This window comes from Penaeus japonicus, unplaced genomic scaffold (genome assembly GCF_977035675.1).
Source record: "Penaeus japonicus unplaced genomic scaffold, GWHDUDI00000001_assembly GWHDUDI00000018, whole genome shotgun sequence".
Classification (NCBI taxonomy): Eukaryota; Metazoa; Arthropoda; class Malacostraca; order Decapoda; family Penaeidae; genus Penaeus; species Penaeus japonicus.
The window spans coordinates 17,096,749-17,123,084 of record NW_028234420.1 but is presented as its reverse complement, the minus strand read 5'-3'; the positions used below and the strand labels follow the sequence as shown (position 1 = coordinate 17,123,084).

The following is a 26,336-nucleotide window of genomic DNA, read 5'->3' as shown; positions in this document are numbered from 1 at the left end:
ATTTTGTTGGTAATGGTATTATTGTTGTTGTTTTTTGAGGTTATTATTGTGAATGTTATTGTTATTGTTAGTAACTGTTGAAGTTGTTGAATTTTGTTGTTGTTATTGTCATTTTTATTGATATCATTGATATTAATATATTCTAATTTTTATTTTCATTATTGTTGTTATTGTTATTTTTAATGTTATGATTTTATTGTAGTGATATTTTTATAATTGTTATGCAATTATTACTGTTATTACAGTGATTATTGTTACTGTAAATACTTTATTATTATTATTATTATTACTATTATTATTATTATTATTATTATTATTACTATTATTATTATTATTATTATTATTATTATTATTATGATTATGATTATCATTACTATTATTATTATCATTATCATTATTAGCATTAATGTATATATTGATCAACAGCAATATATATATTAAAGTTGTTATATGTATTGTCCTCAAAAAAAAATAATAATAATAAAAAAAAAATAAGATTGCGGCGTTTAATCCCTCGCCTTGTGTGTCCGAACCTTTCAAAAATAGGAAAGCCATCTATCGGCCAAAACTTACAACTTAAAAGCACACATTTCGAACTCCCTTTTTCGAAACACTTCGCAGCATATAAATAAATACACGTAGGCGAGGTGTATAGGGACATAAACCTTGTATGTAGGTAAATCTTTTACACTTCGTCCGGTGTTTACATTATTTGCTTTCATGATTTGTGTGTTTACGCGTTCACGCCAAATTGCCTCGTTGGGTTCTTTCGCTCTCTCGCTCTCCCTCTCGCTCGCTCTCGCTCTCTCGCTCTCTTTCTCTCCCTCTCGCCGCGGGCAAAGTCGGTTCTTGGGATAGAGACATCATAACACGCGGGCTTTTCAAACGTCTTTCTTCTCTTTCTTTCTCGCTTGGTCTTTCTCTCTGTTTATTTCGCTCGCTCTTTTTGTTGTTGTTGTTGTTGTTCTTTCGTTCTCTCGTTCGTTCGCTCTTGTTCTTGTTCTCTCTCTCTCTCTCTCTATCTATCTATCTATCTATCTATCTCTGCTTCCCTCTCTCTCTTTTCTCTCTTCCTTCTCTCCTTCCCATCCTACCTCCCTCATTCCTTCCTACCCTCCCTCCACCCCCTACCCTCCCTCCACCCCCTTCCTTCCCTCTCCCTCTCCCTCTCCCTCCACCCCCTTCTCTCCCTCTCCCTCTCCCTCTCCCTCCACCCCCTTCTCTCCCTCTCCCTCTCCCTCCCTCTCTGCCTCCTTCCTACGGCATTTATTTATCACCGCATGGGGCCGGATGCGTTACTTTTGTTCTTTTTGTTCTTCGTTCTAATCCACCATCAGAAACCCACACAATGAACGTGGATCAGGCAGGGCTAGCACAAAAAAATGAAAGAAAAAAAAGAAAAAAGAAAAAGGAAAATACCCGAAGGCGCTTACGGACCTAAAACATTTCTCAAATTACGCGGTCAGCCTTAATGAAGCTGCTCTACCCCCTCCCCTCTCCCCCCCCTCCTTCCCCTCCACCTTTTCCCTCCGTCCTCTCTTACCCTTACCCCTCCTCTCCCCTTGTCACCTTGTTCCCCCTCCCTCCCTCCTTCCCTTCTTCTCTTCTTCTCTTATTTACACTCCCCCATATTCCCTTTTCCTTCCCCATTCCCTCCATTTAATCTCTCCCTTGCTTTTCTCCCTCCCTCCCTCCCTCCTTTTCTTTCCTCCTTCCCTCCCTCCTTTTCTTACCTCCTTCACTCCTTTTCTTCCTCCCTCCCCTTCTTTCCTTCCCTCCCTCCCTCCATCCATCCATTCCAACACCCACCCATCCCCCTCTTTCCTTCCCTCCCCTTCCCTCCTCTCCCCTACCATCCCCCCTCCCTCTTCCCCCCCCACCCCATTCCCACCACCGCCCCCAGGGCCAATAACGTGTCCGAATAGCTTGACACTTGGCTTCGATATATCGCACTCGGGATTACTTATTTACCTCCCGACGGCCGTTCCAACACCACCCGATGGGGAACGAGGCTTTGGGGTGAGTCTTGAAGGTGAAGGAATAGTGTTCCGAAAGAGAGTGGATTTGAATTGGAGTTTTTTATGTATACTTTGGATTGAATGGATGAAGAAGAGGAGGTGGGAGAAAAGAGGGGAAAGAAAGGTGGATAGGAGGGATGGATAGGAGAGTGGAAGAGAAGAAAAAGGGGGATGGATAGGAGAGTGGAAGAGGAGAAGGAAAAGGGGGATGGATAGGTGAATGGAATAGAAGAGGAAAAGGAAAAGAGAGGGAGAGGAGGTGAAAATGACTATGACGAGGATTCGGAAAAAATAGATAGTGTAAAATAAAGAAAAAAAAAAGAAAAGGAACTAAAAAAAAAATGGCGAAGAGACCGCGAAAAAGGGAAAGACAGAGTAAGAGAGAGAAAATAAAGAGAAACAAAAAAAGTAAGCGAGAGAAAAGAAAAATCATAAAAATGACACAAAAGACGATAAAAGAAAGACAAAGAAAAAAAAGACAGAGAACCAAATCAAAACAACCCCAAAACATATAAGAAAACAAAAACAAACGAAAAAACAACAACAGCAAAGACAGAGAAAGAGACAAATAAACAAGAGAATGAGGTCAGCGGGCAAGGAAACGGCGACGCGACGGTGCGAGGGACAGCGAGAGCGAACCGCCGCTAGCTCCCTGCCGACGCCGCGCCGCCGACAAATAGCCCGACAGACCTCGGTCGGCTTCTGAAACTGACCGCTCCGCTCCGTCTCCACCTTAGATGTTTATTTTCATTTGTTTCTTTGGGAATTTTCTTTTGCTTCTTCGTCTTTTTTTCTTTTTCTCGTATTTCCTCTTCTTCTTTTTTTTTTCATTCTTGGTCTTCCTCCTCCTCTTTCTTTTTTTTTTCTTCTCCCTCCTTCTCCTCGTCCTCCTCTTCCTCGTCCTCCATCTCCTTTTCTTCCTCCGCCTATTACTCTTCCTTCTCCTCCTCCTCCTATTCCCCCTTTCTCCCCCTGCCTCCTATCTCCTTCTGCACCATCGTGAGGTTAAATGCTTTTTTTGAAGACTGGGTTACCTAAAAGGACGCCCAAACGCACCCTCAGATTCCAAACGAATTCTCAAATTCTTAAAAGAACATTCAGAACTCAAATCCCCACAACTTTCTTGAGGCACAATTAAAAGCACGTCTTGTCTCCTAAAATCGCAATAAAAAGTACATCCAAATTCCTAAAAGCATGCCTAAATGCACGCTCAAATTCGTAAAAGCACGCCTGAATGCACGCTCAAATTCCTAAAAGCACGCCCAAACGCACGCTCAAATTCCTAAGAGAACGCCCAAACGCACACTTAAATTCCTAAGAGAACGCCCAAACGCACGCTCAAATTCCTAAGAGAACGCCCAAACGCACGCTTAAATTCCTAAGAGAACGCCCAAACGCACGCTTAAATTCCTAAGAGAACGCCCAAACGCACGCTCAAATTCCTAAAAGCACGCCTAAACGCACGCTCAAATTCCTAAAAGCACGCCCAAACGCACTCTCAAATTCCTAAAAGCACGCCTAAAGGCACGCTCAAATTCCTAAAAGCACGCCTAAACGCACGCTCAAATTCCTAAAAGCACGCCTAAATACACGCTAAAATTTCTAAAAGCACACCCATCTCTATAACGACATTATAGTCGGAAATAACGCAATAAATAGAGATTGTTAAAAGAAACGTTTCTCCGGGGCTTTTATTAGGGGGAGAGGGGGAGGGGGGCGAGAGAGGTGGTGCGGGTACGGAAAAATTATATAATTATGCAAATATTCTCGTTTGAAATCTGTCGTTTGTGATCAGGTTTGCTTGCCTGTGTTTGTCCGAGAACGGCTAATGGAAAATAAAGCATTTAGATTAATGAGCAGCTTTCGTTTTGCTTTGTCGAAATTGGGAAAAAATAAGAAAAAAATGAAACTTCAGTATTATATATATTTCACGTAAGGAGTATCAGTTTTCGATTCACTGCGAACCGTTGATTTAAGAATCGTTTATCAAAGAAATAAATGTAACGAGAATTTCAAAATGGAGTTTGTTCCAACTGAGATTAGAACTGAGTGATGAGCATGGATGTGCATCTAAATTGATGACATGCTTAATATGCCATTCACAACGTCAGCTAAATTGCCTTTCTAATTTCTTGAATTAATCAAGACAAGATATGAAGACCCATGCACGCACATGTATGCGTACATGCATATGTACATGCACAACCATGCACATACACACACATGAACATACACGTACTGGCACGTTCAAATACATTCACACACACACACACACACACACACACACACACACACACACACACACACACACACACACACACACACACACACACACACACACACACACACCGCGTATTTTACATCACTGTATGTATGTGCGTGTGCGCGCGCAATGCATAATCTTAATAGACCGAAATTTAAAATGAATTATACAGAATAAACAAGCTGGAACTAATTCCTCTTGTTAGGTTTTATTTACGAGATGATTTCTAGACCGCAATATGCCATAAAAAAAAGAGAAAAAAGTAAGAAAAAAAGTCTATTCTGACCTGGAATGCAAAGCCATATATTTATATCCGGGTTGGAAAGCGTCGTCCAGCCCAAGGTGTTTCATGAAAAGCCTTAAGTATTTTCAAGTTTAAAAAGTGGAAAATCACAAGAAAAAAATAGAAGAAAATTTCAAAACGAAGAAAAACATAAAACAAAATAATAGAGAAAACGGGGAGATAAAAATAAGACAGACACATAGATAGACAGACAGACAGACAGAAAGAAAGACAGACAGGTAGAGACAGAGACAAAGAAAGAGAGAAAGAGAGAGAGAGAGAGAGACCTCCCCCCCCCTCAAAAAAAAGCTAAAAGAAAAAAAAAAAAAAAACACGTAACAAGATTGAAGAGAAGATTAGCAGACGACAGGTTTAGACTCGACAAGAAGTAAAGTCCGAGGCCTTTGCTCGCCAATTACGTCGGCAGAGGACGAGATCTTGCGAGAAATGACGTGGAGGGAGGGAGAAGCTGCTTGGCGAAGGAACATTAACTTTTGAATTTCTCTTTTCTCTTTCTCTCTTTTTTTGTCTTTCTCTTTTTTTCGCTTCTTGTGTAATGTTTCGTTTCTTTGTTTGTTTTCTTTGTTGGGTTTTTTTATGTTTTGTTTTCTTGTGTTTTATTTGTTATATTTTATTCTTTGTTTGGGTGTGTGTTGTTTTAGTGTTTTTTTATTTTTGTTTTTTAGCTTTTTAGTGTTTTTCTTATTCTATAAGTTCTAATTTTGTTGTCTTTCTTTTTCATTATTGTTTAGATAAAAAAAAATCGAATTTACTTAAGAGGAAGTATATTCAAAAGAGAAATCAACGAAAATCAAACAAATAACCAAAAACTAATAGTGTTAGATATAGACATCTTCATAAATTATATACACTCGATTAAAAAAAAAAAGATCCCACACTCATTTTGCATATCAAGATGGAATTTACAAACCTTTATAGACTTGTTTAAAAAACAAACGTATATGTTATCGTAAATGTTGTCGTAAATGTTATGCCGTGAAATTGCTATTGGTGTTGTTAAGTTGCTTGATATTGCAGACACGCTCGTATTAACACATTTGCATTCCAGTCGAGAGCGCTTCAGACTAAGAGGTGGAGGCAGTGAAGCACATGTTAATTTTTGCGATGATAGGGACTATGCAATAATAGATTCTCTGCTTTGACCAAAAAAGAAAATAATAATAATGATAATAATAAAAAAAAGTTGTTATTGAATTAAGGGATGTGTATGATTTGAGTAATGGGATGGTCCAAGGTGAAGTTATTATTGAGTTGTTTTAGAGAGACGTTTGTTGCCCCCTTCCCCCTTCCCCCCTCCCCCCTCCATATGCCCACGACTCCCCACACTTGATAGACCATACCCTCCGCACTATACACCATACTCCATACCCCACCCCACCCCACCTACCCCATACACCAGACACCCACCCCCACCCTACCCCCACACCCCCACACCACCTACCCCCAGACACCCACCCCCACCCCCATCCTCTACCCCCACACCCCCACCCACCCTCTAAAAGAATCCTACATCATCGTGACTTCCAGCGAAGGATAATGGCGGATTGTCAACAAAAACAGAAATCTCCATCGACCTCCTTACACCCTCTCCAGTCGAGGACGCTTTTCCAGAGCTCAAACATTGACCGCGCTTAAGAAGAGGGAGAGGAGGAGGAGGAGGAGGAAGAAGAAGGGTGGTGGAGGAGGAGGTGGAGGAGGGGGAAGAGGAGGAATAGGAATAGGAGGAGGAAGAAGAAGGGTGGTGGAGGAGGAGGTGGAGGAGGAGGGAGAGGAGGGGGGAAGGACAGGAGAGGAGAGGAAGGAGGAGGAGGAGGGAGGGAAAGGAGAAGAAGAGGAGGAGGAAAGGAGGAGGGGGGAGTAGTAGGAGGAAGAGGAAGAAGAAGAGGAGGGGAGGTGGTAGCGTATGTGGTGGTGGTGTGTGATAAGTTATGGTAGAGGTAGAAGAGACGGTAGAAGTGGAGCAGGAAGAGGAAAAGGAGGAATTAAAAGAAGGAAAAAAAAACAAGAAGAGCAGGAAGGGAGTGATGGAAGAAGAAGCATAGACGTCAAAACAAACATCAATGAAGACATCATCATCATCACCCATCCATCCTCCTCCCTCTCCTTCTCCACTTTACCTCCCTCTTTCCCCCATACCTATCCTCCAACCCCACCCCCTACTACTTCCTTCCCATACCCCCATCCTCCCTCTACGACCCCCTAATACCCCCTCCACGAACCCCTCCTGCCTCCTTACCTCCCCATACCTCCATACTCCAATCCTCCCTCTTCTACCCCCAATACCCTCCCACTAACTCCCATACCCCTTCCACCAACTCCCATACCCCTCCCACTAACTTGCCATACCCCTTCCACCAACTCCCATACCCCTTCCATCAATCCCCATACCCCTTCCACCAACCCCCATACCCTTCCACTAACCTCCCATACCCTCCCACTAACCTCCCATACCCCCCCTCCCCCCACTTGCCTCCACTCGGTGTATTTTCTCTCCTCGACTTCGAAGAGACAAGCCCGAAGAGACAAGAACGAGTGTGAACGGTAAACAGCGGGTCCTTCGGTTTGAGGGCGGAGGCAAACACTCTGTCAGCGGCCTCGCCAAACACCTAGTCACTTGAGGGGTGGGGAGGGGAGCGAGGGAAGGATAGGAGGGATGGGTGGGGAGGTGAGGAAGGAGGGAGGGAGGGAAGGGATGGGTGGGGAGGGAAGGAGGGAGGGAGGGAGATGGGAGAGAAGAATGGAGAGAGGTTGAGGGGTTACCTGTGTAGACTTAAGGTATCGGTGCTATGAGCTTTTGTGTCTTCTTGAAGTACCTGAGGTATCTGATCCATACGTTTTATTCTCTTTCTTCTTCTTCTTCGTCATTACCATATTCTTCTTCTTCGTCTTCTTCATGATCATATACTTCCTCCTCCTCTTTTCCTTCTTTTTCTTGCTCCTCCTCTTCTTCGTAGTATTTTCTTCTCCACCGCCATTCTTCTTCCTCTATCTCCACCACCACTACTTCCCCTCTTCCTCCACCCCCCCCCCATACATCTTCCTCTTCCACCACCACCACCACCACCCCCTCCCTCTCCTCCCTCTTCTTCTTCTTCTTAGTGTCATTCTCAGTGTGTCACCCAGTTGCCTTTTAAGTCCTTTTATAGCGGCAGTTAGCGTCTTCTGCTCGAGCTCTTTACGTCCCAAAAGGTATCGCCGCTCAAGCTTTTGTGTCATTGTGGCCATCTTCTGAATTACGGCTCCTTCGATTCTTCCTATCTCCGTCTCCATCATGGAAGATCACGTGACCTTGGATTCTGCTGGGATGATTATATATATATATATATATATATATATATATATATATATATATATATATATATATATATGTGTGTGTGTGTGTGTGTGTGTGTGTGTGTGTGTGTGTGTGTGTTCTCCAAGATATTCTTGGAATTCATCTTCTAGTTTTGTCCTTTTCTCTTTCTCTCTTATTTCTTTTTCTTTCTCTCGAAGAATTGCAAGCCAAAATATATTTTTTTATCGAGTAATAAGTTGTGAATCTGCCTCGAAGTGTGACCTTGACCTTTGGCCTTGACTCCAGGCGTGACCCCTTCTGGCTGGGCGTGACCTGCCGGCAGATGGGAGGGTGAGGTGGTTCCCTCAGGTGGGCGAGAGGAACCAGGTGGTGCTTATAGGGGGGAGGGGCTTTGGGGGGTTTGAAGTGGAATTCTCGAGGTTGAAATACACACACTCTCTCTCTCTCTAATTTCTCTTTCTTCATCTCCCATCTCTCTCTCTCTGTAATTTCTCTTTCTCGATCTCCCATCTCTCCTCTCCCTCTCTCTCTCTCCAACACACACACGCAAGTACACTTTTCAGGTAAATAACCTCTGTGCTACAAACGGATGATTTTCTCCATGCACGTCTTCCACACCCGGCAGGCTGAGGGGGTGGGGGGGGGGAGTTGATGATCAGTCACCCTCTTCTAGAGTGGTTGTGGGGGGAGGGAGTGGGGAGTGGTGGAATGGAGAGAAGGGGAGGAGGGGGGTACTAGAGATATTAGTTGTTATGCGGGGGAAGAGAGGGAGGGGGGGGGAGATAGGGGAGGTGAGGTGAGGGATGAAGAAGGTGAAGAGGGGAAGGGTGAAGGAGGGGGAAAGGGGGTAGCAAGGGAGGGAGGTAAGATGAGTGGGGAATGGGAAGGGGAGGGGAGGTGGGTCAGGATGGGGATGGAGGGAGAGAGATAGGAGTCCAATGAAGGGGGGGGGGGTAGAGGGGGGATATCGAGAGGGAGGGGAAGGAGAGATGGAGGGAGTGAGAAGGAGTAGGAGGAAGAAACAAAAGGGGAGGGAGTGAGAAGGGAGTAGTGAGGGAAGGAATGAGAGGATGAAACAGAAGGGGAAAGAGAGATGGAGGGAGTGAGAGGGAGAAGAAGGGAGAGAGGAGGAAGAAACAGAAGGGGAGTGAGTGAGAGGGAGTAGTGAGGGAAGGAATGAGATGAAGAAAGAGAAGGGGAGGGAGTGAGATGGAGAATGAGGGAGAGGTAGAGAGAGAGAGAGAGAGCGAAGAGCAGTTATAATTGTCGGAAATTTATTGCAACTTTATATATAATGAAGACCACAATTAAAATGCCCCGCCAGTTTGCAAGGTAAACGAGCGTGCGTCTAATGGCTGTCATCATTTAAATAGTTTCGAATCATTCTCTTCTGGGCCTTGCTTCATCTTCGTCATCTCTGGCTCCCGGTTAGAGCATTGTTCTCTCGCTCTTTCGCTCGCGATGTTTGTCTGTCTGTCTCTCTATTTCTTTCTCTCACTCTCTCTGTCTTTTTCTTTCTTTTTCTCTTTCTCTCTCTGTCTTTTTCTTTCTTTGTCTCTCTCTCTTCGGCGATTAGATCATTGCTCTTTCGCTCGCGATGTTTGTCTGTCTCTCTCTCTCTGTCTTTTTCTTTCTGTGTCTCTCTCTCTTCGGCGGTTAGAGTATTGCTCTTTCGCTCGCGATGTTTGTCTGTCTCTCTCTCTGTCTTTTTCCTTCTTTGTCTCTCTCTGGGCCTTGCTTCATCCTCATCTCTGGCTGGCGGTTAGAGTATTGCTCTTTCGCTCGCGATGTTTGTCTGTCTGTCTGTCTATTTCTTTCTCTCTCTCTGTCTTTTTCTTTCTTTATCTCTCTCTGTCTTTATTTCTCTGTATCTTTCTTTCTCTCTATTTCATTTTATTTTATATATCTGTTTATTTATTTTACTATTTTTATTTATTTTTCTGAGGATGTATTTCTTCCTAGTTTTTACTAGGTATCCACACACAGCCTCCATCCGATATATTATTTTAATTATCATTGCTGTTATTATTATTATCAAGGTGTATGGTATCGTTATTATCATTATTGTTACTGTTATTGCTTATGTGTTCATTATTATTATGATTGTTGTTGTCAGTATCGATGTTATGATAATAATAATTGCTATTATTAACTATTATATTACCATTCTTAATATTAGTATAATCATGATTTGCTCACTTCACTGTATCCTTCTCTCTCTCTCTCTCTCGCTGAAGTCTAATGGTATTTTTCTTTATTTTTGCAGGTGAGTCTTCCTCCCAGTCACTGATTCACAGTAAGTTAAAATAATTAAATCGATTAAGCAGATTAATTAGGTTGCATTGATCTCATTTTAATCTGCAAGTCTAATTAGTGAAGAAGTGATTATAACTTTTTTTAAATTGAAGTTATGGCCATATTGGAGAACAAACACATAGCTACATGTCAGAATGTTAGTTAGTTCGAGATTGAAGCTTTACAAAAGTGAATATTCTTTGGCGTCTTCGAAGATAGGGTTATCTTCCCAAAAATAAGTTATCAAAAAATAAATATAAAATATATATATATATATATATATATGTATATATATATATATATATATATATATATATATATATATATATATATATAAGGATTTTAAGAATATATATTTTTTGGTTATTTAGATAGGAGTGATCTAGAGACAGAGAAGAATGTTGTTAATACCTCCCTCCTGGCGCCACATGCAAATGTAGATGTAAGAAGAAAAAACAAACATTTATAGAACTTTTATAAATTGTTTTTAGTGCGTTTGTGTGTGTGTGTGTGTGTGTGTGTGTGTGTGTGTGTGTGTGTGTGTGTGTGTGTGCGTAGGATGCAGAGTTTGCACGCACGTGTATGTGCGTCTGTGTGTTTATAGACAGATAACCAAATCCCCCCTGTAGTTGCTTTGCGAACACCAAAATAAACCCAGCAAGCACGACATAAACTGATTGCCAAGCCGCGTCCCGAGTCAATACATCACCGATCCCCAGCAAACACAGCCTGTCATAGTTATCCTGTCAGTGATAATCTCCCCATGTACGAGTTCATCCCATTACGGCCCTTTGTAGCAGAACAATATCTCAATTCTTCTCTCGGGGAACACAGCGGCTCTCGCGCCCCTCCGCACTCAGTCAGCGTTACGGGCGAATCATCCTCCGAGCGGACGCCGCCGAGGGCCCTCGAAGCGGCGGCGTGGGAGACCCCGGCGACGGCTTCCTCTCGCGATCCGCTCGTCGCGTCGGGAGGCGGATCGGACTCGTGTTTTCGAAGTGGATATTCGAGGATGAGCGGTGGTGATGCTCGCTGAGTGGGTGGCAGCGCATGCGCCTCGCTGGGCGGAGCTCGTGAGTTGCCGTGTCTTATCAGCCATCAGCGCTGCACTTACAAAGCATCGCGAAATCGTGAGCACAGGCGGGCCTCTTGCGGAACGTTCAGACCGGCGTCGCTGGCTTTAGATTATTCTAGGACATTTTCTTGGGCGAGCCGAGCTTTTTGACGGCGTTGGGAGACTTCCGTCAAGGTCGTTGGAATCTTGAACCAAGTCGGAGGAAGCGAGGCTCCCGCGGCCCTTGAGCGATGGCGTCTCCGAGGAACACATGGCGGGGCGGGTGCGCGGGTCCGGACACGCCGCCGCACGGGAGGGTCACCTCGCCCAGGGAAGGATTAAGGGACTATCCTCCACAACACACCACACACGCCAGCCTCCAGACGCCAGCCATAATTACCGGACTTTATTTCGGACTTTGGTGGCGTCGCCGAACGGAATTTCGTACGCGTTTGGGCCCCGAAGGCGAAGCGATCCCAAGTCCGAATGGCAGCGGGAGAGGGACGACGACGACCTTGCGAAGAACGTGGCGGTCGGTCGTTTTAAGTCGTCCGAACCACCTTCTTCGTCTCACTCACACACACGGGTCTTGGTCGTCGCCCGCCGCCCGCCGCCGCCCGCCGCATATGCCGTTGATGCGCGCGGGGTGGGCAGCCAATAAGATCATCAATAAAGTTAAGATTTAGGCAAGGAACAGTTACGGCATGTCGGGTCAGCGCAGGCCGCTCGCCGCGCTCGCTCCGTTTCCCTTTATAACTTTATCTCTCGGCCCTTCCGCTTTGTTTATCGCGGGCTGCCTTTCCCCCTCTTCGTCTCTGTGTAGGGGAAGAAGAAATAGGAGAAGAGGACGAGGAGAGGGAAGAGGAAGAAGAGAGTAGAAAGGTAATGGGACGGAAAAAAGAAGAAAAGGATGAGAGGAGATGAAAAGGAAGATGAAGGAGGAGGAGATGGAGGTTAAGAAGGAGAAGGATTATAAGAAAAGGGAGTATGATTAGTAAGCTTAGGAGGAGGAAGAGGAATCATAAGAAGAAGAGGAAGTGGAGGAGGAAGAGGAGGAGGAAGGAGAAGAGAGTCAGGAGGAGGAGGAAGGAGAAGAGAAGCAGGAGGAGGAATAAGAGGAAGTGTAGGAAGAGGAGGAAGGAGAAGCAGAGAAGCATAAGGAGAAGGAGGAGGAGGAGGAGGACGAGAACACGGAACAAGATGTAACTCGGAACAATAACCGCCGGAGCGCAATCAGCTGTTCCCTCTCTCCCCGCCGCCGCCGCCGACAACGACGCAACAGCAAGCGTTTATCATCGGCAAGATTCTTATCTCCAAATTACGTCTCTCTTATCAGTATTTAAGGCTCAGAATATCATGGCTAATTTGAATATAATCACAGAGTTTTGGGTGTAATCACAGTGACGCATGAAACTTTATGTATTTACAGCCAGGGCGAAAAGTAGGGAGGTAGGGGGGAGATAGGGGTAGGGGGGAGGTAGGGAGAAGAGTGGTGATGATAGGAGGGAGGGGGGTAGGGAGAGGGGGGTAGGGTGGGGTGGGGTTGAAAAATTGCATGGGTTGTTGCTTGAAGAAAGGTTTGGGAGGCACTTGAGATGGTGAGGTCATTTGTGTGTGTGTGTATGTGTATGTGTGTGTGTGTTTTGTCAATTAAAAAATACTTTTGATCTAGAAATGGGAATAAGTATGTGTTTGTTTTTCATCTATCTATACCAATCTTTTTTATCTACATCTATATCTATATATATTTATATATATGTGGGGGTATAAGTATGTGTATGTATGTGTGTGTTTATATATGTGTATCTATAGGTATGTATATATATATATATATATATATATATATATATATATATATATATATATATATGTATGTATGTATTTACATATATAAATAAACACACACATATGTGTGTGTATATGTATGTGTATATATATATATATATATATATATATATATATATATATATATATATATATATACTGTATATGGGAAGAGCTGAAATTCTCCTTCCTTTTATTTTATTTTTTTCTCCAAAATTCTTTCTCTCTTGAGAATAGCGATTTTGAGGATAAACTTAGATCTCGTGAAATTATGAAATGATATGTAATTTTTGTGTGCAAGATTGGAAAGATAATTTTTTATGGTTTGCTCTGTGTTGTCTTCATTTTCATCCATTTCCACCTGTGTCAGTTATATGTATATACTTATATTTAAAAGTTATTCGTTATATCTATATCTATATATATCTATCTATATATATATATTTTTTTTTTTTTTTCAAATTGTTAATTATTTGTGTTTTAACCATGTTGTTATTCGAATATTTCATTTTCTTACTATCAAGATGATAAAGAGTATTAAACCTAAACCTGATTTATGTATTTTCTTCTTCTTGCAATACGAAAACACTGTATCTTATCAACATTCAAATGAAGAAAAAAAAGGACAAAAAAAAGTCGTTTCCTTGCCGAAAATAATCTTTTCGAAAAGACATTTTTTACTTTTTTTTAAGATCTGACCCATGAAATTACTCCGTGTCCGTCACAGTTCCTCACAGAAAATACGAAAGAGGAAAAGGCAAGAAAAGAAGGAATCGAAGAAATACGAAGTATTTGTAGGTAAGAATGAGAATAGGAGAAATGGAGAAATATTTTTTTGGAAGAAGGATTATATTAATTTTTTGGTACATGTTATCCTCCAAATGTCCTTGTTTGTGAGTGACGTGGAATGAAGAATAAAAAATAGGAAGAACAAGAATTAAGAAAGAAACAAATGAAAAGAAGAAAAAAAAAAAATATATACACACACACACACACACACACATATATATATATATATATATATATATATATATATATATATATATATGCGCATACAAACACACATAATGTGAATAAGAAAGAGAGAGAAAGATAAAAAGAAGGAATGAAAAAAAAAAATCTATTCACCCCCTCCTCCTAATCTCTTTTTTTATGATTAATGTAAAATAACACAACAAACACATAAGTTTCTCAAGTTGACATATCGGTATCTTTATCAAGATGTTATCACGTTTATTGGCCAAGCTAACCCTCCTACCTCCTCCTCCCCTCCCCCATCCTAACTCCCCTCCTCCCTGTCTACCCTCCCCTTGCTTATACCCCGTCCCCTCCCCCCCATCTTCCCTCCTACCTTCCGCTCCTTCCCTTCCCCCTTTTACCCGCTCCCCCCCTTCCCTCTTCCCCTTCCCTTCTTTTTCTCCCTTCTTCTCTACCCTCTCCTCCCTCCCTTCTCTTTCCCACACCCCTTCCCTCTCCCCTCCTCCCTTCCTTCCCCCACACCTCTTCTCTTCTCCCTTCCCTTCCCCCTTCCCCCACACCCCTTCTCTCCCATCCCCCACACTCCTTCCCCTTCCCACTCTCCTCCTCCCCCTCCTCCCTCCCTACCCCTTCCCCTTCCCACTCTCCTCCTCCTCCCCCTCCTCCCTCCCCACCCCAAGGACGGTGCATAAAACGGCCGTCGGGAAACTTGATCCACACGAGTGCCTCTGACGACCACTCACTGGCGACGGTGGGTTTTGCCTGACGAAGGAGAGAAGGAGGAGGAGAAGAAAAAGAAGAAGAAGGAAGAGAAGGAGGAGGGGGAGGAGGAGGAGGAGGGGGAGGAGGATGGGAAGGGAAGGGGAATGAAGGGGAAGGGGAGGAATAGCGAGAAAAAAGGAGGGAAGAGGATAGAAGAGAGGGGTGATATGGGAAGTAAAAAAAAAATAAAATAAAAAGAAATAAAAAATAAAAAAGAAAGGTTAGAGAAAAGAAAAGAAAAAAGAAAAAAGATGAATAAAGTAACAGTACGAACAAAAAACAACCAAAAATCAGTCCAAACACCACCCAACAAAAACAAAAACAAACACACTTACGTCCTTCAGATTTTACATTCATTTCACAGTCTAGATGGAAACGCAAGACCATCTTTTACGAGGCAACCTTCCCGTGGCGGATCGGAAGGCAGAGGAGCGGGGAGCCAAGGTCCGTTTGCAACTTCTTACCGTAACTTACCTGCTTCTAATCGCTAGGACACTACGAGGGCCACCACCACCGGCGTGCGAGTGCGAGTGATGGAGGTAGTAGGGGTGGGGCACTCGCAGAAGGAGACGAAGGGGAAGGGGGCACTCGCAGGAGGAGACGAAGGGGAAGGGGCACTCGCAGAAGGAGACGAAGGGGAAGGGGGCACTCGCAGGAGGAGACGAAGGGGAAGGGGGCACTCGCAGGAGGAGACGAAGGGGAAGGGGCACTCGCAGGAGGAGACGAAGGGGAAGGGGGCACTCGCAGGAGGAGACGAAGGGGAAGGGGCACTCGCAGAAGGAGACGAAGGGGAAGGGGGCACTCGCAGGAGGAGACGAAGGGGAAGGGGGCACTCGCAGGAGGAGACGAAGTGGGAAGGGGGCACTCCCAGGAGGAGATGAAGGGGAAGGGGCACTCGCAGAAGGAGACGAAGGGGAAGGGGGCACTCCCAGGAGGAGACGAAGGGGAAGGGGGCACTCGCAGGAGGAGACGAAGGGGAAGGGGCACTCGCAGGAGGAGACGAAGGGGAAGGGGGCACTAGCAGGAGGAGACGAAGGGGAAGGGGCACTCGCAGAAGGAGACGAAGGGGAAGGGGCACTCGCAGGAGGAGACGAAGGGGAAGGGGCACTCGCAGGAGGAGACGAAGGGGAAGGGGGCACTAGCAGGAGGAGACGAAGGGGAAGGGGCACTCGCAGAAGGAGACGAAGGGGAAGGGGCACTCGCAGGAGGAGACGAAGGGGAAGGGGCACTCGCAGGAGGAGACGAAGGGGAAGGGGGCACTCGCAGGAGGAGACGAAGTGGGAAGGGGGCACTCGCAGGAGGAGACGAAGTGGGAAGGGGGCACTCGCAGGAGGAGACGAAGGGGAAGGGGGCACTCGCAGGAGGAGACGAAGTGGGAAGGGGCACTTGCAGGAGGAGACGAAGTGGGAAGGGGGCACTCCCAAGAGGGGACGAAGGGGAAGGGGCACTCGCAGAAGGAGACGAAGGGGAAGGGGGCACTCGCAGGAGGAGACGAAGGGGAAGGGGGCACTCGCAGGAGGAGACGAAGTGGGAAGGGGCACTCGCAGGAGGAGACGAAGTGGGAAGGGGGCACTCCCAAGAGGGGACGAAGGGGAAGGGGCACTCGCAGAAGGAGACGAAGGGGAAGGGGGCACTCCCAGGAGGAGACGAAGAGGGAAGGGGCACTCGCAGGAGATGAAGTGGGAAGGGGGCACTCGCAGGAGGAGACGAAGGGGAAGGGGGCACTCGCAGAGGAAGAGGGAATGGAGGGCGATGGAAGGTGTAGGAGGAGACGAAGGAGGAAGAAGAAGAGGTGAAAAGGAAGAATGTCGTATGAAAAGTTTTTTTTTTTATTCATAAACAGGAAGACGAGGGGAAAAAACGACATATCCTCAAAGTTATATATAGATTAAAAAAGAAAAAAAGAGAAGAAAACATAGTTAAAGAGCAAGATGCCCCTAACACAGCTTTCCTCAAGCCTTGGGCACACACCAACCACATTCACCCGAAAGACAACCTACCTCCACCAAAAGCTAGAAGTCGGTCACACATCCACCTCGGATTCAGCCAAAGAGGTCGTCCTTAAGTGGGAGCGAGTGATAAGGCAGGAATCCTTCGGAGGCAGATGAGGTTTAGGAGGCGAAGAGGAGTCAGAGAGAAAAGAGAGAGACGAAGGAGAAGAAAGGAAAGGGGAAGGAGAAGAGGAAAAGAAGAAGGACAAGATGAAAATAGATGTGACCATAGATAGGAAGAAGTATACGAAAGGAAAAGGAGGATAGGGAGAGAAAAAGACAGAGGAAAGTAGAGGGGAAAAGGATAGATAGGAAGAAAAGAAGGTAAGGATAGGGAGAGGAGGGGATAAGGAAAGAATAGGGCAAGAAGAACAAAGGAAAAGGATAGAGTTAGAAAAAGACAGGGAATAGGGAAGGCTAGGTAGAGATGGAAGCAAAATAAGAAATGAAGAATACAGACAGAGGATAGGAAGAAAAGGATACATAAAAGAACAGAATACGAAAGAGACAGGAGTAGGAAGGTAGGAAGAGGAAGAGAGGGGCGAAGGGCAAGGCAGGGCAAGGCAGGGCAAGGGAGGGCAGGGGAAAGGGCTAGATTGCATGGATCAAGAGAGAGGCCAGGGATAGAGGAGACGCCATCAGATCCTTGCTGCTGGAAAACCCCGGTAGTAAATTGTGCACCATTCCTTCCTGACTTTTGTGGTTTTGTGCGCGGGTGTTTGGTCGCTTTAAGGGTTGAGTGGTCGCGAGAGCCTAAAGGGGCTTCCATTACAGACTGGGTTTGGGACGGCCGCTTCGCTCTCTCTTGCTCTCTCTCTTCCTCCCTCCTTCTCTTCCTCCCTCCTTCTCTTCTTCTCTTCCTCCCTCCTTCTCTTCTTCTCTTCCTCCCTCCTTCTCTTCTTCTCTTCCTCCCTCCTTCTCTTCTTCTCTTCCTTCTATTCCTCCCTCCTTCTCTTCCTCTCTTCCTCCCTCCCCTCTCTCTCCTCGCAACGTTAATGCTTGCAGGCTCCGTTGATAACAAAATAGTCGATATACTATAATAAACGAGAAAGAAACAATAAAAAAAAACGATACTAATGACAAGCAAACGAGTGAATAGCTTGAGTAAAAAGGAAAAACACACATTCCGTGCAAAGAATGGCGGGAAAGTATCGGCATTTTTGTGAACAAACTTTTTATACATCATTCCTGAATATTCTATATATTCATTCTACGTTCCTTTGATCCCTAATGACGATGTTCCTCTCCATGCTTTATACTGATCGCAGTGATTAGCACTATCAGCTGTAAGATACTGCCTATTTTTCTTACATTTTCATAATCACACAAGACAAACTGTTAATTAGTGAGCAGTTGATAGTACCCACAGCCAAAGCTTTAATTTCTACTTACCACGAAACGGGTTGATGATAATCACGATGTTCATACAGGTGTACAGTCGACTTGCTAGAGTTCCCAGCTTCGCCACCAGAGGGCCACCGCAAGGCCTTTCGCGGGGGGTGGGGGTGAGGGGTGGTAAGACGTGAGAGAGGGGGAGGGAGAAGGAGAGGGAGAGGGAGAGGGGGAGGGGGAGGGAGGGAGGGAGAGAGAGAGAGAGTGAGGGAGAGAGAAGAGAAGAGAATCAGAAAGAGAGAGAAGATAGAGAGAATCAGAAAGAGAGAAGAAAACACACACACAAAAAAAAGACCCATGGAAGTTTACCCTAAGGTCAGTACGCACGCCTTGGGCGAGCGTCACGCTGCACTTTATGAAGCGTGAAGCAATAATACCCTCATGCCACGCCGGTTATGCCAGCGCTGGGGTAATTAGTATGCCGTTTATCCCGAGTACGGCGGGTCATTAATGGACAGGATAGCCGGTTAAACGGTGGGGGACATGCACTTGTCTCTGCCAGCTCGGAGGAGTGTGACGAGTGTGTAGAGATGAAGGCCAAGGAGCGAGTGGGACTGGAAGGGTTAGTGAGTGGTAATGGACGGGGCGGTTGGATGGTTCTGGAGTGTTAGTGAGTGGTACTGGAAGGCTTAGTGAGTGGTATTGGACAGGGCGAGTGAGTGATAATGAACGGGGTGAATGAGTGGTACTGGAATGGTTAGTGAGTGGTACTGGAAGGGTTAGTGAGTGGTATTGGACAGGGCGAGTGAGTGATAATGAACGGGGTGAATGAGTGGTACTGGAATGGTTAGTGAGTGGTACTGGAAGGGTTAGTGAGTGGTAATGGACAGGGCGAGTAAGTGGGACTGGGCAGGGCAAGTAAGTGTTACTGGAAGGGTTAGCGAGTAGTATTGGACGGTGTGAGCGAGTGATATTAGAGGGGGCGAGCGAGTGGTACTACGCGGGGATAACAACGGTCTAGTGGCGGTTTGATGGTTAGGGCTTCATTATGCTGTGTTTCGAAGGTGATGGCGGTTGTTTCGAAGGTTTTAGTTTTGCTCGTTTATGAATTTCGGTTGTTATTTTGTTCATTTGCACATTGTAACTGTCTCATATTTGTCTTTTTTTAATATGGTGATTCACACACACACACGCGCTCGCGCAAACACACACATACACATACATAAATATACATATTCTTATATACATATATATGTATATATACATATATACGTATATACATATACGTATATATACGCATATGTATATATATATATATATATAGAGAGAGAGAGAGAGAGAGAGAGAAAGCTTATAGAAACATAATTAATTCCACCACAAGTTGACCGCCATCACCACTTAATGTCCATAGCATGATTATTCTCACAACTCCCTTTTTTTTTTTTTTTTTTTTTTTTTACAAATAAACACAAACATCCATAAGAACCTCCTTTATCTATTCTAAAACAAAATCAAAATGGGTTTAATCTTCGTGTGGAAAATGTCCTCTTTTGTAAACAATAAGAAACACAAGCAAATACACGACCGGATCTCAACCACACGCAAGCGGGAACAAATCCGCCCTTGAGAAACACCTAAAAGGAGAGAGAGAGAGAGAGAGCAGAGAGAGAGAGAGAGAGAGAGAGAGAATGAGAGAGAGAGAGCGAGAGCAGAGAGGGAGAAAAACAGTAAAACAGGGAGAGAAAGAAAGAAAGAGAGATAGATAGAGAGAGAGAAAGAGATTAAGAAAGAGAGAGAGAGAGAGAGAGAGAGAGAGAGAGAGAGAAAGTGAGAGAGAAAGGGAAGGGCAAATAATAATTCTTAATGGCGGCAGATCTCCCTGATTAGTGTAGCATTTGGTCGGCCTTTGATAAGCTGGGCTCCTAATCCGGGCTAATGTGATCTAGAAGGAAGCGTTTACCCCCCCCCCTATACCCCCCTCCTTATCCTCTTTCTCCCACTACTCCACCTCCTACTCCCTCCCTTTCCTCATCCCCCTCCCATCGCTTCCTCCTTTCCCCCTTCCTCCTTGTCCTCTCTCTCTTCTCTCCCCTCTTCTCTTCTTTTTCCCCTCTATCTCTCTCTTCCCCAACTCCCACCTTCCCTCTTGCTCTCTCCCACGTTCCTCTTCTCCTCCCCCTCTATCACCCCCGTCCCCCTTCTCCTCCCCCCTCTATCACCCCCATCCCCCTTGTCCTCCCCCTCTATCACCCCCATCCCCCTTCTCCTTCCTCGCCTCTATCACCCCCATCCCCCTACTCTCCCCCCCTCTATCACCCCCGTCCCCCTTCTCCTCCCCCCTCTATCACCCCCATCCCCCTTCTCCTCTATCACCCCCGTCCCCCTTCTCCTCCCCCTCCTCTATCACCCCCATCCCCCTACTCTCCCCCCCTTATCCCTCGTCCCCAATACCCTTACCTCCTCCCAACTGTCCCCCCACCCCTCCTCCCCCTCCCCCTCCCCTCCTAAGACACACACACCTCAAAGGTATATTCGGGACGCGGATTGGGAGGATTCGGGCTAATCCTTCGGGACGTCTGAATGCTCCTCCAGCACCAGTAGCAGCAGCCTAAGACGATTGGATCCTCTCTGTCCACGCCCCCCCCCCCCCCATCGGCCGTCGCTGATCCCCGACCAGAGGGATTAGAATCGCAAGCTCTGATCTGGGGAGAATCTGCCATGATCTCCTTTTTTTTCCTCTTCTTTTTTTTTTTCTTTTCTTTTTTTCTTTTTTCCCCCTATCACTTGTCTTGATATCTTTCGTCGCTCTCTATTTTTTTTTTCTTTTCTGTCGTATGTTCGTGTCTATGTTTATTTTTCTCTTCTCTTTTTCGTTATATCTTGACTTTGCCATTCGTATATTTTTTTGTAGTTATTTCTCTGTCTCTATATTTATTTTTTTCCTCTTTCTCCTTTCTCTCTCTCTCTCTCTCTCTCTCTCTCTCTCTCTCTCTCTCTCTCTCTCTCTCTCTCTCTCTCTCTCTCTCTCTCTCTCTCTCTCTCTCTCTCTCTCTCTCTCTCTCGCTCTCTCTCTCTCCCTCTCTTTCCCATTAATTTTTTTTGTCCTTTACGTAGCACAAGAGGAAGAAGGAAGGGAGATGAGAGAAGACGAAGGGAAACAAAGAGAAAAGAAAAGAAACAAAAATTCAGTGTCTCTCTTTTTCCAATAGGACAATTCTCTTATATCCAAAGATAAGATTATACTGCATATTAGTAACAATAACTCATTCAAAGAAGATTCAAAATACAAGAGTGACTTCGACAACACCACAAGTCGAGTCCAACCCCATCTTCTACCTGATGTCCTTATGATATGATGAAGTCTGTATTTAGGACCTCACTAATTTGTCCCTAATTATGCCAAGAAAACTGAATATGACAAGATGGTGAGGAATTAAGGCGCCGTTTGTTTGCAGTATGATAGTATATAATCTAAGACTGTAAAGATGTGAAAAAGAAAAAAAATACAGAATGGGGGGAATGAATTTCGTATGAAGTGGGGTTGAATTCTCTTAAGGGTTTTTGATATGAGGATTTAAGTCTTTTCTACCCTTCTTTTTTATTTATTTTGTTCATATTTTTCTTCATTTTTTATTCTCATTTGTTTATTCATTCAGTTTTACTTCATTCTTATTTTTTATTCATCTATTTTTCATTCTTATTTTTTCTTTTTTTTTTCTTTTTACTGCAGCTGTTTTAGAATATTAGTAAGACTTACTCTTAATTATATAATTTTCCCCGTTTATCTTTGTAGGCAGAAAGTCTAATAGATAGATCATAAATAGTCTGATTTATAGATAGATAGGTAATAAGGTCCGTAATATATATTAGCAAGGATATTCAAAACATGACTACTCTGAGGCCAAGAATTGTGTAATCGTGACTTCGTGAGTGGCGGCTTCGCTTCATAAAGCCCCTTTCCGTCTATATGGAGGCATTAAGGAATTCCTAGGAAACGCGTATGGGGAAATGGGATTTATTTCATTCTGACGGAGCGTAACCCTTTCTAGGTAAAGGTGACGCAACGCCTTCCGGTACCTTAGTGTAATGTTGTATGGTTCAGGTGATCATTTTTATCCCCGTGAAATAACTTGTGGGGTTTTCCTTTCCAGCGATGTAATTTTTGTGAGTATGCGAATATATAGATTAAGAATTAGGATTCGTCGCAAAAGTAAATGTCGAGTGATAAAGCAGCGTAAATATTTCCCAGTCTATGCCGAGAGAGAGCGGCCAGCACGCCTTTCCCGGCATCTTATCCCGGTACCGAAAGAGAGACGGCGGAGGTGCAGCCAAAATTACAGGTCCCGGCAGACAAGACCAACACAAATCCCGGTAGTTCGAACACGTGGTTATGTTCAGGTCACAGAATCAACACTAGATCACACCAGCAGACTAAGCTAACATCGAGCCAACACAGCAACGTGGTAATCATCCTGGTACAGCGACACGAGGTACACCCGGTACAGCAGCACGGGTCGGACCCCGCTGTAAGTATGTTGTTTACAGCCGACGTCTCAATCCGAAGCGCTGGAGTAAACGCGGCCTCGTCACGACCGTCGCCGCCGTCCCCGGCTTAGGCTTGCTAGTTCGCCCGTCCCCGCCGCCTTTGGCCTCTCGCCGAACGCTTCAAGTGCTACCACCTGTCAGGCCAGCCAGAAGGATCTCACAGGGCGTACAGGATGTCAGGAGACGCGGCCGGGAGAAGGAGGATCCGCCGGGACGAGACCCCTCGCCACCAGCTGACAAAAGGACGCATGCGAAGGCGAAGAAAACAAGGGCCTGCAGACTTGACCGTCGGGCTGGGCCTTGAAAATTAATGCGTCCAGCCTCCACCACGCGGGCGGCCGAGGGGCGTATCCCGCCGCCCCGCCAACACCCTTAATTGACCCTTGTCGCGGGGGGGAATAAGGCAAAAATTATCAATTAGCGGCAGCCGAGCGGGATACGCCGTTCGCGGCCGAGATGTGGAGAAGCGTGATGGCCATGCGAAATAAGTGATAAAAAGGTGTAGAGAATAAAAAGGACTCACTAGAATAGATGATAAATGGGTGAGGGAGAGATTAAATGTTAGGCAAAGGTAGCCGACCTGGGTATAGAGCTAACTACCATATTGTTGAGGAAGCCGACGAGACGCTGCACTAACTAACATGTTTGGAAGTTACCAGGCCCTATTATGAGGGTACCAGACCTGAGGGTGGGCATACCAGACGCTTAGCGTGAGGATACCAGGCGGTGTGGACATACCACGGCCATATATGAAAGTACTTGACCTTCTTACCATAAGGACTTCGAATGAGTCCCGGTGCAACACGCCCATTCTCATTGCAACGCTTGCTGGTGTCCAGCCGCCCACCAACTCGCCCACCTCGTGCAACCGCCCACCTCGTGCAGCCGCCCACCCAGTAAGCTCGCTACCAACCCACCCATCCAGTCATTCACCCTCCTCATCAGCCTACCATTCAACCACTTAATAAAGCACCGAGCCAGGCAGTCAACCGAACTACACAGCTACTCGCTCGACTAATCTACCGACCATTCAACCAAGCGAGAAAGCCAATTCCAAACCATACCTGCCAACCATCACGAGCTACCATACCAACTAAGCGTTTCATGCTACTACGTCAATCAGGGATCACGAACTTCCACGGCAACCAACTAATTATCTCGAAGTGGTACCATGCTAACCAAACAGTCATCACGAAACACCATACTAAGGAAACCTTTCATCTCAAAGTACCATACTAATTAACCCCTACTATTACATGATCCTAGATTACATATATATCACAATTTAAAAAAAATCCTCAAAACAAAACAAATAAAATTAAATAAAACCTCACCAAGAATTTTATTTTTTGTTAATGTGTTCTTCAAGGCACAGGGTATAGGGGTTAAGAGGGAGAGAGAGAGAGAGAGAGAGAGAGAGAGAGAGAGCGAGAGCGAGAGCGAGAGAGAGAGACAGAGCGAGAGACTGAACGAGAGAGAGAAAGAGGGAGAGCGAGAGCGAGAGAGAGAAGTTACGTTCTTGAATCCTGTTCTTGAAAAAAAACAAAAAAAAATCTCACTGTTCTTGAATGTGGTGTCTGGGTGTTCTTGCTTGCTCCTGGGTGTGCTTGCGTGCTGATTTCATCCCGAGGAAAAGTTGTTAGAAGATAATGAGGAGTACATTGATAGACCAAAATAGATAATAGACGCTCGTAATCGGCTCGGGACTTCTGATGATTGTCTGTTGTCGAGGAGTGTTATTATCATGAAATGCAACATGGACGCCGAGGAGCCAGTGACAAGGCGAAGGAGAGGGAGAGAGAGAGAGAGAGAATGGGAGAAGGAGAGGGAGAGAGGAAGAATGGAAGAGGTAGAGGGTGAGGGAGAGGGTGAGGGAGGGGGAGAGAGAAAGAGAGAGAGAGAGAGATGGGGGGGATAGAGAGAGAGAGAGAGAGATGGGGGGGATAGAGAGAGAGAGAGAGAGAGATGGGGGGGATAGAGAGAGAGAGAGAGAGAGAGAGAGAGAGAGAGAGAGAGAGAGAGAGAGAGAGAGAGAGAGAGAGAGAGAGAGAAAGAGGAGAAAAAAACACAGCATTTCCAAATAACACAGGTAATTCCATATCTGAGATGACACTTCTTTTTCTGTTTTCGTATCTTTTCCTTTTCTGTTGCTCCTTCCTTTTAGTCTCATCTCTCAAAAAGGAGAGATCCCGCCCCGCTTCCCATTATTTTTATTCTTATTATTCTTTCTCCTCGTCGTTCCTGTCCTCCTTAATCTTTTCGGTATTTTCCTCTTTTTTTCTCTCTTTCTCTCTTTGTCCTTTTCTTCACGATTTCTTTTCTTCTTCGTACTTGTTGTTCCACATACTAATGTGCATTTCCTATTACTTCTACTCATTCTTCTTCTTCTTCTTCTCTCCTCGTCGTCGTCGTCCTCCTCTTCTTCCCTTTCCTCCTCCTCATCCTCGTCCTCCACCTCCTCCCCTACCACCTCCTTCTCCACATCCCACCTGCATCCCTCCCGCCTCTCTCCTCCCCTCCCCCTCCCCCTACCCTCCCAACTCCTCCCCACCTCCTCTTCCCCCCTCAACCCACCCCTGCCCTCCGCCCCCCTCCCCCACCCCACCCCTTCCCCCCGCCCAGGTAGGCTCGTTGAACACAATGATCAGCGGATGACAAATACCCAATAAGAAGCGGCTGTAAAAAATAAAGTGAACCTGTGACTTAAGCACCATCATCGTGCGGGCTGAGTGCTATCTTCTTACTTCTCTCTCGTACACTTAACTCTCGTCCCTAGCCCACCGCGGCCCACCCACCCCGCCGCCGCCGACGCCGCCGCTACCACCGCCACCGCCGCCGCTACCAACGTGTGGCCCACCCACACCCCCGCTATCGCTACGCTGTCTGCCGCGCCGCCTTCGCCGCCGCCGCTACGGAACAGGGGACGAAATTGTAAGAAAAATCGTCGACGTCGCTGCTACCAACAAGCGGTCACCCTCACCTCCGCTACCGCTACACGCTACGCCGTCGCCGTCGCTACAGAAAACGCCGATGTAGTTTTTACTTCGCCGCCGCTACCGCCACTGAATGGAAGAGATAACCTTTACGATAACCGGTAACGCCGCCCCTATCAATCAGACGTTGTGAGTCATTCACTATAACTCCTACTCTCTATCATCACTACCGCTATCCTATCCAGGCGGCAACAACGTCCACCGCTACGGTCATCGTAGTACCTCCGCTACCGCTACCGCTACCGCTACCGCCCTCATCATCACCGCCACCGCCGCTACCCGCCGCTACCACCACCATTGCCGCCAATACCAACACATACCTCTGCGTTTGCTTGATGTGCCTGCCATCCACAGCATCTCCGATATGTGTGTATTTATACCCTCGCTATTATTGCTGTTATCTTTTATCGCCATTACGTCGATTGTGAAGGCTATTGTTTGGGTAATTCTGACGTTATTGGGGCGGTAATAATGTCATTGTAAGTTGGGAGAGAATTGATGGAATCTGCGCCGACCGTAAGTATATTGGAAGAAGAGGAAGAGGAGAGGGGAAAAAAGAGGAGAACGGAGGGGAAGAGAAGAAGAAGAAAATGGAAAAGGAGAAGGAAAAGTGAGAAGGAGAAAAAGAATGTGAAGAAGGAAAAGCAGAACAATATAAGGATAACAGGATGATGAACCGAAT

The 26,336-nt window shown here is 45.7% G+C and overlaps 1 protein-coding gene across 4 annotated transcripts in view; it reads left to right on the top strand.

Moving 5' to 3' along the window:
• ci (transcriptional activator cubitus interruptus) overlaps nucleotides 1-26,336 on the top strand; it is a 370,606-nt gene that overhangs the window by 200,177 nt on the left and 144,093 nt on the right. The gene's annotated exons all lie outside the window — the stretch shown is intronic.